Source organism: Megalopta genalis, chromosome 5 (assembly GCF_051020955.1).
Source record: "Megalopta genalis isolate 19385.01 chromosome 5, iyMegGena1_principal, whole genome shotgun sequence".
NCBI classification, from domain to species: domain Eukaryota; kingdom Metazoa; phylum Arthropoda; class Insecta; order Hymenoptera; family Halictidae; genus Megalopta; species Megalopta genalis.
The window spans coordinates 19,716,599-19,731,626 of record NC_135017.1 but is presented as its reverse complement, the minus strand read 5'-3'; the positions used below and the strand labels follow the sequence as shown (position 1 = coordinate 19,731,626).

At 42.9% G+C, this 15,028-nt stretch overlaps 1 protein-coding gene across 6 annotated transcripts in view; it reads right to left on the bottom strand.

Annotated features, from left to right (window-relative positions):
• LOC117219778 (agrin) overlaps window positions 1–15,028 on the bottom strand; it is an 846,148-nt gene that overhangs the window by 375,318 nt on the left and 455,802 nt on the right. The gene's annotated exons all lie outside the window — the stretch shown is intronic.

The following is a 15,028-nucleotide window of genomic DNA, read 5'->3' as shown; positions in this document are numbered from 1 at the left end:
AAAGGCCGACCCTCGACTGCACTCGTGCGGAGGGGGCGGCCGGGGGTCCAAGCTGAAAAGAGTGGTCGGCCAGGCACGAGGTTCTTGTCTCCGTCGTTGGAGTGCACTTCCGGCCGCCTCGCGGCATGCAAATATTGACTACACGCTGTCCCTTCCCTCCTGCCGCATGCCTTGCCACGGATCGACCCAACCACCCATCCCCACTCCCACCCCCCGCCGGCAGCCAGAGCCACCCCATTCTTTTTTATCTTCTCCGGCGTGCACTCGAAACACGGCCCGTAGCAAAAATGTCATAACCGTAATTGCGCGGTCGGGGATCTCGGGATCGTTTGCACCGGAACGGGGATGAACCACCCTTCCGGCACGGAGCCCGGCTAATTTTATTTCGAACGCCAAACAACGGATTGCGCATTGAATTACCGTTTCGTTCGCAGATAGTAATATTGAGCTTCTTATTAAATTAACTTTATATCAGGTTTTAAATTTTATGTATGTTATATATTCATGTTTTATTATATATTATATTATATTATGTTATATATTTTGTTATATATTTATATATATTATCACAATAATTAAATTAAATCATTCGTTTAAATAATTCTGCAAATCACGTACTTCTGAATTCTTATTTGCAAGCGAAGGGGTGATCTTAAGTCGAATTCAGATGAAAAGCAAATAATATGCAATTTTTCTCATTTTTTTCTGCTCAAATTTTCATTTATAAGTATTGAAGAACTTGAAGAACTAAGTTTTTTTATTAGACAATCTTTTTCCTATTACTTGGCACAATGAAAATCGTTGAACAAATAAAATCTTAACGATATTCTCGTGAAATATTATATGTATTTCTATTACACTATATAAATTATATGTATTACATGTTATAACATGTACTTTATAATTATATATTATAAGTTATCAATTACAAATTATATGTTGCATCTTATAACATATTTTTTCATAATTATATATTATAAGTAGAGTACCACGAAGATCCAGATCTCTCAGCACCATAAAGCTGAACGCGCGTTCGAAACGCAGAAAGCACGGCGGCGCGCTAATAAACGAAGGTAAAGGTTACGAGAAAGTAAGAACGATCCTCGAGACACGACAAGCTGGTTGGCGGGAATTCGAATGCTGTGCAAAGTCGCCAAGTGTGACGTGGAATAAATGGAGAGGGGTCCGGAGAAGTAAGGGTCGCGCGCGAGAGTAGACTCGCATAACGAAGAGAAAATCATGATGGAAGGGTGCCGCGCGCCGTGGAGCGCCGCATCGCCCCGGTATCCTCCAGTCGGACCACACATTGTTATCTCCGCGATCCCCTCTTCCTCTTCATCTCGCCGGCAGTCTCTTCTAGGTGACTGCAGTCGCTTCTGAACAACCTGGAGAAATAACGTATATAAACCGCGTATATCCAATCTACCGGAAAATCCGTGGCGCCGGTGAACAGCCCCGACTTGGCTCGTCTCGTCTCGGCGATGCGTTGCGGCCCGATGCGATGCGATGCGATGCGATGCAATGCGGTGCGATGCGATGTGGCGCGATGCGATGTGGCGCGATGCGATGAGATGCGATGCGATGCGATGCAATGTGATGCAATGTGATGTGATTGCGATGTGATTGCGATGCGATGCGATGCAATTGCAATGCGATGCGATGCGATACGATGCGATGCGATACGATGCAATTGCGATGCGATGCGATGCGATGCGATGCGATGCGACGCGGCGCGATACGATGCAATGTGATGCAATGTGATGCAATTGCGATGCGATGCGACGCGATACGATGCAATTGCGATGTGATTGCGATGCGATGCAATGCGTTGCGATGCAGCGTGATGCGATTTTTATAGTGCGATTATTATAATTAATATATATATATATATATATATATACATAATTTATAATATTATAATTTTTATAATTCTGTTTATATTAATTTCATTTGTAACTGTATCAATTTTTTAATAGTGCTATATTGTGATACACTTTTTCAATTGTGAAATTATGATGCACTTTTTAAATAGTGCCATTGTGATACACTTTGTTAATAGTGCAATTATAATACACTTCCTTAATAGCGCAATTATGACATGCTTTTTAAATAACTCAATTACGACATACTTCACCAACGATATAAACGGGATAAATTTCGTTAACAATACAATTATGATACATTTCAATAGAGTCCACAGGCGAAACCAAAATCGCCTCTAATCAAAGCCCTTAGAGTCATTTAGTAGTCATTAGAGTCATCAAGACGGCTTCCGAACGAGTAATTTCATCCCTAATTACCCTAAAATTTTGGAAATCAGCGAACACGTTCCACGAGAACTGTCTCCAAAATCGCCATTTCTCCACGCCATTTCTCGTCGCCCGCCGACTAAACCGTCCAGAAATTTCGCGCCTAAGAAACGCAACCGCGCGAAACGCAGGAAAACAAACGGACCCGCAGAAACTCCGCGGACAAGATACGCGGGAAACGAGAGGAGAGAAAAGATAAATGCTGAGAACGTGACGTCAGTATTTAAACGCGCGCCGCGGAGAGGAAACCGCGGCGAGGCGGAACCGCGTTACCATAAATCGATAGTTCAGTTTAGCCGGTCCTCGGCCTCGCCGAAGATTTCGCATTTAAATGCGCGGTTGCCGCGCACGCTGTCACGGGCCGGGGGAGAGATTTCGTCGCCGCGCGGCGCGGCGCGTCAACCGCGAAACCGAATATTATTCCGAAAGTTGGCGATCGCGGCCCAAGCCCGACGCACAGTGCCGCCTGTGTATTCCAACACGCCCTCTCCCCCCCCCCCCCCCCGAAGCAGCACGTGCCATTACGATATACGAAATGCTAAAAGTCCGCGGATACGGTCGGCCGCCGTCTTCCTACACGCGAAACTTCCGCCACGCGGCGCGCCGCGTCTCGCCGCGACGCGGCGCCACCGAGGCGAAAGTTCTCGCAGATCGCGAATACGCGCCGCCCGGCGTTGCCGCGTCGCCCCGGCGCGTGCATACATGCATGCGTAGAAACCGGAGGAAACGCGAGAATCAGCCGGGGAATGCGCGCCGCCCGCTCGTAAATCATAAATTTACTTACATTACCGTTGTAACGCGCGTTGAATTATTTACGTTTTATTTATAAAACGAAACACGGGATTAACGAGCCCGTGATCGCCGATCGGCGCGATCCTATGGAGATGCGACTCTCCCGCGATAAGCATCGTTTATCGAACCGAACGTGAATATTTTAATTGGTCGTTGACCCGCGTCCGGGATTCGTTGTCGTTACTTAATTAGACGATTCGCGTCGAATTGGGGCGGCGGCGAAGCGGTCGACGGAATCGCGGGATAATCGAAGATAATTGATAATCGAAAAGGACCGTTTAAATTTGCCCTTTAAATGCGCGCGGGAAGACGGTGAGATCTGTAACGAATTTGTCAGATTTTCGCGCTATTTTTTATCGCAGAAGAATGTCTTTGCAGCGCAGAAATTTGATAAAATAGCCAGCATTTCCTTTAAACAATGAACATTCAATCGAACGCAGATTTTTACAGAATTATTACAGTGCTCTCGTCATCGATTACGAGAGGATCGAAATTAGATAAAAATCTGATTAAACTGTACGCAATTTTTAATCGCAAAAATGTCTTTGCAGCGCAGAAATTTGATAAAATAGCCAGCATTTCCTTTAAACAATGAACATTCAATCGAACGCAGATTTTTACAGAATTATTACAATGCACTCGTCATCGATTACGAGAGGATCGAAATTAGATAAAAATCTGATTAAACTGTACGCAATTTTTAATAGAAAAAATGTCTTTGCAGCGCAGAAATTCGATAAAATAGCCTGCATTTCCTTTAAACAATGAACATTCAATCGAATGAAGATTTTTACAGAATTATTATACAGTGCTCTCGTCATCGATTACGAGAGGATCGAAATTAGATAAAAATCTGATTAAACTGTACGCAATTTTTAATAGAAAAAATGTCTTTGCAGCGCAGAAATTCGATAAAATAGCCTGCATTTCCTTTAAACAATGAACATTCAATCGAATGAAGATTTTTACAGAATTATTATACAGTGCTCTCGTCACCGATTACGAGAGGATCGAAATTAGATAAAAATCTGATTAAACTGTACGCAATTTTTAATCGCAAAAATGTCTTTGCAGCGCAGAAATTTGATAAAATAGCCAGCATTTCCTTTAAACAATGAACATTCAATCGAACGCAGATTTTTACAGAATTATTACACAGTGCTCTCGTCACCGATTACGAGAGGATCGAGCGAGATAAGAATCTGATTAAACTGTATTAAATATTATAACGGCGATTGAGCTTCGGATAATCGCGTGGAACTCTCCGCAAAATGCTGCGTTCCGTAATCGGTGAACTAAGGTACGCTAAGGTACGAGAATTAGAAGATAAACCGGCGAAATCAGGACGAAGGGGGATGAAATATTCCAGCCACGTGGCTCGGAAATTTTTCTTGGGATAGACCGAGTCCGTAAGTGTCTCGTAAATTACGGGATCATAGTAACAGGATTTGTACGGATTTTCTAGTAAAAAAGTACGAGGTACGAATGTAATGCATGTTGCCTCCGCCCTTTTACTGGTTGCTTCCGAGACGTCTCGCGTAATAATCCGTAAACACGACGAATGGAAAAGAAACAATTACCGCGCTTGAAATAACGAGGTGTTATTTAAATCGCTGTTTCTAAAGTAAATGTTACGGTTATTTTAGCATTGTAATATTAGGGTAATTTGGCATTACTACAACAGGGTTATATTGAGGTAATTTTAACGTCATAATAATTAATTTTAATATTATAATAATTAATTTTAATCTCATCAAATTTGTTTACATTTTTTTTTTTTTTAAAACTGTCGAAAGCGTAACTGTTGCACGAGTGACAAAGTTCAATTTTATTTATATAAAATGCACTTGGTTATTGATCGTTCTTACTGTCCTCTTACCATTAGGAAACTAATAATCAGATAAATCATTTAGACTATTTCGAAACTAATTTCTCGAACGATAGCGAAAGACGACGACTTCTGTCTCCTAGATATCAATATCGAAGACTAATTACAGCACGTTTAATTTTTAGACTTTCGGCGGGCTTAACGTTTCGAGTTGTTAATTATTCCTGTACCTGCCAGAGATCCCGAAAGATTATAAGGATCAGCGCAACAATGGCGTATGGTAACAATGCAACGATGACTCGGTCGTTTATTTTGCATACCGCTGTTTGCATATTTCCCTCTTAATAACGTGGGAATTATATTTTACCGTTCGGTAGCCATTGTCCTTTTAGGAACAGCTTTATCCTTCAGCTCGAAAGTGTCGAAATACAATTAGTATAAACGTGGTCTCTAGGAAAATGTTTCAGACTTATGTTAGTAAGTCCTGTTTTAGGATTATATTCTAATTTATAATTATATTGCAGTTCATAATTATATTGGAATCTATAATTATATTGTAGTTCGTAATTATATTGGAATTCACTATTATATTGTAATTTATGATTATGTTGGAGAATTCATAATTATATTGTAATTTATAATTATATTGGAATTCATAATTATATTGGAATTCACTATTATATTGTAATTTATAATTATATTGCAGTTCATAATTATATTGGAATCTATAATTATATTGTAGTTCGTAATTATATTGGAATTCACTATTATATTGTAATTTATGATTATGTTGGAGAATTCACAATTATATTGGAATTCATAATTATATTGGAATTCACTATTATATTGTAATTTATAATTATATTGGAATTCACTATTATATTGTAATTTATAATTATGTTGGAATTCACTACTATATTGTAATTTATAATTATATTGGAATTCACTATTATATTGTAATTTATAATTATATTGAAATTCACAATTATATTGGAATTTATAATTATATTGAAATTCACAATTGTATTGTAATTTATAATTATATCAGGATTCACAATTTATACTGCAACTTATAATTATATTAGAATTCACAATTTATATTGTAATTTCTAATTATACTGTAATTTATAATTATGCTGTAATTCATAATTAAATTATAATTCGTAAACGTTACCAGAATGGGGTCGACTGAAAAGATACACAAAATTCGATATAAATATGTGATTTGTATAATATTTTTCTCCCAGATTGCGGACGACTCCGGTCGCGCGGCCGCGCCGTCTGCGCACAGTAGAAACAATAAACGGTCCGCAAAGTGTCCTGCCCATTTTCAGCATTTCCCGTCGTCCCTTCAATTCACGGTATCGCACGTCCGTCCTGTTTACCATGTGTCGCTCGGATATAAAAATTTTTCGTTTCCCCTTTCCGTGCGGAATCTCAGGTTCCCCGTCGCGCGTCGCGTCGCATCGCGCCGCTCCGCTCCGCGCCGCGCCGCGGCCGTTTCCTCCTCGCTGCTTTATACGAGGCTCACGCGCGCGCACACCCGGAGCTCTATATTCGCGGACTGGAAGCTCCTCGTAAATCCTGGCAGCCATAGTCGACGCATCATTTCCATATAGATTCTCTTGCGTAGGTCTTTCCATTTACGGGGCATTTGCTTTCCTCATCGCCGTTCGCGGCAACCATATCGCTCCGCAGGAATTTCCAATCGTCGTGCACGCGAGATGACAAAGATCGTCCTCGGATCCGCGCGACGTGTAATCGCGATCCAAAATCGCCGGGGAAAAAATTGGCGAGAGATTTGCGAGTTGGCGACGACGACGACGGCGACGGCGACGTCGTCGACGATGCGTCGAACGGAGTCGGATTCGCGTCAGCTAGTTTTATGGGGCCATAAGATCTCATATTTACTGGTACAGTTTATTCCGCTTTTTCGCGTCACTCGACACGCGACCGACGATTCATTGATTTATTCAATGAATTCCCACGGTGCTCTGTCACGCGAACTACGGGATACAGTAATGTCTCCCTAACCGTCGCCCAAATTGTGCACTAAAATAGACGATTTGGGAAGAGGAGACGCGATTATTCGAGCCTTGCGACTCGTTTTTATAATTACCGATTGTCGATAACTATAAAAACGAGCCGCGAGGCTCGAATAACCGTGTCTACTCTTCCCAAATTGGCCATCTTTGTGGACAATCTGAGCGTCAGTTAGGGAGACATTACTGTATAGTCGTCGAACACAGCTGACCGGTTAATTGGCACGGCCCGATTCGCTTTCGATCGGCGATCCTGATCGAACCGTCGCGTCCGGGGTCGCCGCTCTTCGCTCTTAAGGAACCTCCATCCACGGTTGATACTTCTCCTCGGCCGAGCAACGCGATAATCGCATGACCGGTCTCTTTGTATTGGCGCAAAGCTCCCAAAGCGGCCGGAGAGAGGATTTGCGAGCCGTATTTCCGCTGCGTTCGGCGAATTAGCGTTAACGAGCGAGTCACTTTAGTTCATTGAACGCGGTCAGCTCGGCCATCCACCTGGAAGCCTGCTGATTATGGACCTTCGACTTCGTGCAAAGTTTTCGTCGGTTATTGGTTGTCAGCGTTGCTGCTCTTCGGGCCCGCAGATAACCCGTTTCAAGCTAGCGGATTTCAAACGTGCGCGGATAATGTGGATTGTACCATGATCTCTCCGATGGAGCGAACACCCAACGGTGAATGAACTGATTTTCTGTATTGTATCATCGGGGTTGCGACGAACACGTGCCGAATGTACGTATGTTTGTTTCTTTGGTAATTCCCGGCGAGTCGAAAATAATGCACAGAGATTTCCTTAACCCTAGAAAGATAACCATATGACAACGTACGTAAAAGATAACCATACGCTTCAGAGGCGCATGCTTTTCTAAGGCGTCAATTTTATACTAACAATGGATATTTATTTAAGTTAATCTAGTCATTTTAAAGGTTTGGCATTATTGTAAAAATAAAATGCATTTATATGATATTTTTTTATATTTTAAGTAATTTTAAACTTAAATCACTAGACCTCTATGAAAAATTAACAAAAATCAACAGTCTTCGCAGGCGCCTCTGCGACGTAGGTTATCTTTCTCGGGTTAAATTCGTTTCGTATTTTTATCGTATGAAATTTCGTCTGCACATTTTTATCGGACACGCGTGAAAGCTGTTTGAAATTCGCACCCTTCTGACATTTTATGCAGCAGTTCTATTATTCCGTTGCAGATTTATTGCACATGTCATTTGTTTTCTCTCTGTCGCGATCAGTTTTTGATTTGATTTGTTTAATCTGCGGTACAATGTTATTCTCATTGAAATTTTATTGCGTACATTGTGTATATTGGAATTATGTAGCGAATTATATGTTAAGTCATTTATTGAATTATATATTGAACGGTATATTTAATTATATAGCGAATTTTATTGCGTACATTGTGTATATTGGAATTATGTAGCGAATTATATGTTAAGTCATTTATTGAATTATATATTGAACGGTATATATTTAATTATATAGCGAATTACATAGTGAATTATGTATTGAATTATATATTGAATCATACTGAATTATATATCGAATTACACATATATTGAATTACACATCAAATTACACAGATTTAATATATCACATTGCGAGAGTGAAAAAAGCGCAATTACAAGCGAGAAACAGTAACAATTCGACGAACCACCTCGCAACGTTTAAGAAACAATATCTCGCCACGTTTGACCCGGTCAAATGATTTTCAAAGCCGCGGAAATGAGCCGTGCTTTGGGGCTCGCCATTGTCGGACGGCACCGGGCCGGAATTGAATCTGAAATGGAACACACACCGACGGCCAAGATGTGGAGACGGTAAATCGCGGCGTCGCGGTAACATGGCATTACAATGCTATCTCGGGTCGCCCGCCATTTATTTCACTTTCATCGGTATCGAACGTAAAAAAAGAAAAAAAAGGAAAAGGGAAGAAAAGAAAAGAAAGAAAAAAAAGAAATGGCCCGAGCGACGCGACGGCCGAGAAGAGTAGTCTTCTCGGCCTTGTCAAACGGCCACCCAGACGCGTTCCACCATTTATTATATGGTGGCCGGGCGGCGATAAATTCCCGTGAATTTACAGTGGTGGAAAAGCGGCCACGGCACGCCGCGAATATTATTCACCGCACGCGGCTGTTATTTGGTGTCATTTCGTGGTCTCGGGCTGCCCGGGCCGCGCGGGCCCGGCTCCCGCAAATTCGACGGAGGAGGAATCGTCGAAAGACGCCGATTATGCGACGCCGCTCCGACGCTCCCAATACCATCGGCTGAATTCCAAACGAACGTGGAATTACGATTCCGGCACGGTTCTACCAGCGACTACCCATCGATCCCATTTTCCTGTTACGCTTTCTGGATCGGACGTGTACCGACTCTGCTCCACGTTTCTTCGATATTAATTTGCCGGCCTCCCCGTTCCGGAAGATGCTATACGGTAATGTCTCCCTAACCGACGCATCAGATTGTGCAGAAAAATGGAGAATTTGAGAACAGAAGATACGATTATTCGAGCCTTGCAGCTCGTTTTTATAGTTGTTGACAATTCGTAGCTATAAAAACGAATCGCAAGGCGCTCGAATAATCGTATCTCCTCTTCCCGAATTGTCCATTTTCGTGGACAATCTGAGCGTCAATTGGAGAGACATTACTTTGTGCTCGTCGCGGAGAACATGACGACATTGAAGCTATCTAGAGCGAGCTGTGCTATTAAAATTCTATTTTTATTTTGCTCTCATTTTTGACTCAGTATTTTTAGGCAAATTACACAGTGCTTTGACGATCCTTTTAATCATTCTTTTGAACATTTTCTCCGAGAGTCGAGCTCGACGATTTATAGCCAAAGTTATTCTAACAACCGTGTATACATTTTAATAACTAAGTATAATCACCGACCGCGGATTTTTCTGCGAAATAAAAATTCTGTAACTCGATTTCTTTCCTCGTTCGATCGTTTCAACAATCAGCGCACGATACAGAAATATTCTCAAATTCTACGCGCGCGTTTCACAGCGTCGTTTTCGACGTTGTTCCCAGAAATGTTCTCCAATGTTCCTAGAAACGTTGATTCGCCGTTTCGAAATCGCGAAGTCACGTTGCCGGTCGACCGGCAATTCGAAGTTTCCACCGGAACACGCGGAAACTGTTCAACGAATCGTGACTATTAGAATTTTTTCCGGTCCGTCCCGTGCATCCAGATCGTTCAACTGCATAATTAGGGTACAACAGCGGCTCGCGATACGATCGTTTAGAATTCGAAATACCTTGGACGCAATTAATGCGACTAATTGGCTAATAACGAAGCTGTCCGATGGTACGCCGGCGCGGTTTCAACGTTGCGGACGCTTCTTTTCCCACTTTTTCATATTATTCCGCCGCTCCGAACGACTTCCGTCGGCGTTTAAATCATAAGGTTCCTTCGGCTTTACGCTCGGATAACGTCGAAAGCGAAATTTTATTGGACATTAAACGGCGCGAAGAAAGAATTAACCTTAACTAACGCAGCGCGTGCGACGCGGTGGTGTTATCAATTTCAGCTTTTAACCTGAAACAGCTTCGAGAGCGAAGGGTTAACCGGCTCGAACCTGCACTGCTATCGAAGCTATAAATTATATTTGCGCTACGATTTCTCTTCCAAACAGTTAGCTCACGCGAAAATAAAATTACTTGCTTCTGCAACAATCGAACAACATTCTTAATATTATAGATATAGTAAACTATACTATATCTAAACTTTACTACATGGATATAGTAAAACGAGACAATTTTTGTTTCTTGCATATCTTCGTTCGCTTTCATTTTTAGTCCTCGAAATAGAAATAGACGAATTTCCTTTCGACTTTGAAAAAAACTAGTAACATTTATATTTAGCAGACGTCGAAGTGCAAAGCGCGTCCGTACGAAATTCGCGTGAATCTTTAACGTGGCCGGAAACTGTACGTCCAGCATATACCGAAGCGATTCTCGATTTCGCTCGGCGAAAACCGACGCGACGCGACGAGGTAAGCCGCGGCCCGGCCGAGCCCGCGTTCGTAAAAATAGCGAGCGATATAATTACATATTCCGACGGAATCTTGTCCACCTTAATTAAGCCGGTGCCCCCGGAATTGGCTATCCAAAAGCGAGTGGATATATCGACGTCCGAGAGCGTTCCTGTGGCTGCGCCCGAACAATACATCCATAGCGGCGCGGTCCATTCCTCCAGGGTTAGGAGGTGCAGCCGGCCAGCTCGAAAACCCTATTCAATTATCTCGCTTGAGTACACCGGCTGTCCTGGCCGTTGTGACGATACCGGAGCACCCAAGCCGGGCCGGGCCGGGCCGAGTCGATTCGAGCGTAGCGGAGAGCCGGCCCGAACTGACCCACGCGCGTGGCGAATCCTGGCCACGCAACGCTCTCACGGGCTTCCGGAGGAACTTGATTATATGTGGGACGGTTTAACGGAGTAAATAGTAACCAGGTTGCCGATGCCGGAGGGGGAGGGGGGACATTGTAACAGCGAATATTAAGTTACTCGCGAGCCAAGTCGATACACGATAGCCGCGAGCTGGAATTCTATCAAACGCGGTAATGCGTTAATCATTAATCGGCGGTTCACGACGATACCGGCTAATTAGCGTGCCGGTAATCGACACCCTTCCGCATAGTACGCTGCAATCATATCCGACGGCATCAAATCTGATCGTTTCTGTTAGAGAGGAGAGCGGTCGCGCGCGCGCGCGCGAACGCGATCGTTTTACCTACGCTTCATCGGATTAACCAGATTTCCGGATTAGCCTGAAAATTGCCCTACGATCGGGCCCCGTCGTCTTGCATGTTTTATGCTTCTCTATTTTCGGGGGGGGGGGGGGATACGGAATTTAACTCTTATCGCATTGACCCGATCTTCGACTATCGGGATCTCGAATTAACTGGCCTCGATATTTTCGAAGCGCACAATTAGGTTGAGATTATAATTGGCTTTCCGCAGGTATTATGTTTTATTGGTGGGGCATTTTGTAGTGTTACATTTTGTTGGTAGTTAATTTTATTGTATCACATTTTATTAGTATTGCATTTTATAGTATTGTATTTTATTGATAGTGCATTTTATTGTATCATATTTGATTAATATTGCATTTTATAGTATCCTATTTTATTAATATTACATTTTATTTGTACTGCATTTTATAGTATTATATTTTATTGGTAGTGCATTTTATAGTATCACATATTATTAATATTGCATTAGTGACGCTTTAATTTTCCTTTTGAGAGTACTACGATATACACAGTGTATACGAAATTGAAATAGATTCTATACGACCGTTGCTTCCGGATTCCGGATTGCGAGACATTTTCGAGACACTCTGTATCATGTAATCTCTGTATGTAAAATGATCAGCTTTTTGGAGCATTAAAGCTGGAAATCTCTACTTCGCGACAGCATATTCTAATTTCCGATATCGCGCAACCACAGATACGCAACCGCGTCGTATCTCATCAACTCTTTTTCCCCCTTCTTTCCGTCGGAGTCTTTCCTCCTCGACTACTGTGCGTTGCGAGCGGCACAGCGGCTGGCGTTCAATCAATCACGGCGGAACACGCCCACCTTTTCCTGGCGCGTGTTTCAGCCCCGGTAACCGTTATTAAACAAGAAGAAAAAGATCAACGTTCCGTTGACGAGACGCGGCCAATTCGAAACACTTGAGCGACAGGGCGCGCTCGCGCGCGCGCGCACGCGTTACACCGGGGCACCGAATCGAGGGCTGAACTTTAACCCGGAATGAGCGGAGCGTGCAACGGATTCGGCGCGCGGTTGATTTACACGGAGCGTGATTTTTCCGCGGGCCGAGGCTCCGCCGGGCTCGCTCGCAATCCTTCAGCCTCGACAATCGCACGTGACGCTTTTAATTAAGGTGAAATTCGCACGCGACATAGTTGGACGAAACAAAATGCTTGACGGGGCCAAGAAGATCGATCGACGGGCCGAGGCGGGCCGCCGCCGCCGCCGCCGCGACCGCGACCGCGCGCGTATCGCCGCATCGTTCCAATTTCGAATGGAAATTAAGTTGAAAATCCGGCGTTCTGAACGGCCAATAATTCGCGGCGACGAAATGCTTGATTACAAGCCGTCCGGACCGTTCCGGCTTTGATCGCGGATAAATTAGCCTTGGCGGAGGGTGAAAGGCGCCGCGAGGCTCGCGACTTGTCGCGCGTTCGATTTTGACGCGAATCGCTGCAACGTTTGAGTCGACGATGTTCTAATTCTCTTTCATTTTCGCCATTTTTCGATTTATTTAATTGGCAATTTTTCGATTTCTTTGCTCGTTGATCTTGCTTTGTATGTTTCATTCTGTCATTTCTTTCCTTTTTTGATAATTTATTATATTATACTTATATTATATTATATTATATTATATTATATTATATTATATTATATTATATTATATTATATTATATTATATTATATTATATTATATTATATTATATTATATTATATTATATTATATTATATTATATTATGTTATGTTATGTTATGTTATGTTATGTATTATATTATATTTATTATATTTTTATACATTATTATATTATCTTATGTGTGTGTGTGATATATTGTAATATAACTTATAACATATCTTATAAAATAATATATATACTTTAATATATTGTATAGAATATTATATACAAAATATTATATATAATATATATAATATATACAATATATTATTTTATATTGTATATTATTATATACATTCGTCGAATAATGTTCACGAGTTACAAACAATATAATAAAATTATTCCATTCTTACAACTCAGACTCAGCGATTCAATTTTCTCGCGAATTTCATAAAATCCGCGATCTATTTACGAAAGCGCGCGCATTTTCCTTCTGCAGGAAAATCGACCGACCTGACAGAAGATCCTAAATAATAATAATAATAATAATAATAATATAATATTTCAATTTCCGAAAGAGACGAGATTGAATTCAATCGTCGCGTACGAGTGACACGGAATCGTCTCGGTAGCTTAACGTAGTACACCGCGGCGTTAATAAAGCACCGCCGTTCTCCTAATCGTTTACGTTTCCGTAACGCGCCAGTAAAATTTCATGTATCATTGCAGCGGCGCGTCGGTCCGACGATTATCCAAACCGGCGATAGAAGCGACTTTATGGCCGCGGCACGGCGCGCTGAAATAGTCGACGGTCGGTCGACGGTCAATAGTCGACGGTAGGGAACGATAGCCGAACACGGGGCGCCGCGACGATTCTTCAATTAAAGTTGCACGGCCGGTCGGACGATAAATCGCGAGGTCCGCGCGCGGGCCTTTTCGCTCGCCGGCGGCCCTCGGACATATCTCGCGTTGCACGTTGTTTGGGCTCGTAACGCGTAATCGGGGCCAACAGTTTATCGCGATTCCGGGGTATCCCCGTGGCCCGATGCACCGGTGCCACCGATTTAATCAACCTAATCGCGATCCTTTGACCGGCGCCCCGACACCGCCGCTCCGCTCCGCTCCGCTCCGCTCCGCTCAGCTCCGCTCGGCTCGGCTCGCGCAGAAGTTCATAGGGCGGCGAAGGCAACCGGTGTTTGCAATCGATAGCCCCCGTTTCGTACGCGATTTCGCGTCGTTGTATGCGCCGGCCCGAAACGATCCCGTTTCGAGCGCAAACGGAAATAGCGAGCCGGTTCGTGTTTTACGATGCATCGCGTGCCGCGAGCTTTTCACTGATTAGCGACTTTTAATGAATTCGCGGAACCCCTCGGGAAAGCTGTTCGCGAACTCGAGTATTCCGGTTACAACGATCAAACACGGAATCAATATTCCCTTGTTAGGGTAATTGTTGTGTTTCTGGCCTTCGCGTACACGCCCGGCTCCTTAAGATCGCGATAACTAAGGCCGAACTACGTTGAATCCTTGATCGCAACCCTTTCGAGGATCGCGAAACTGTTCTTTAAATCGAGGGTTAAACAGTCAGATGCGCGGTGACGAGTATACTCATCATGGGAGAAGTGGCATGATTTTTAAGAGCAGTGAAGAGCAGTGATGTTGTGATTTAATTTTT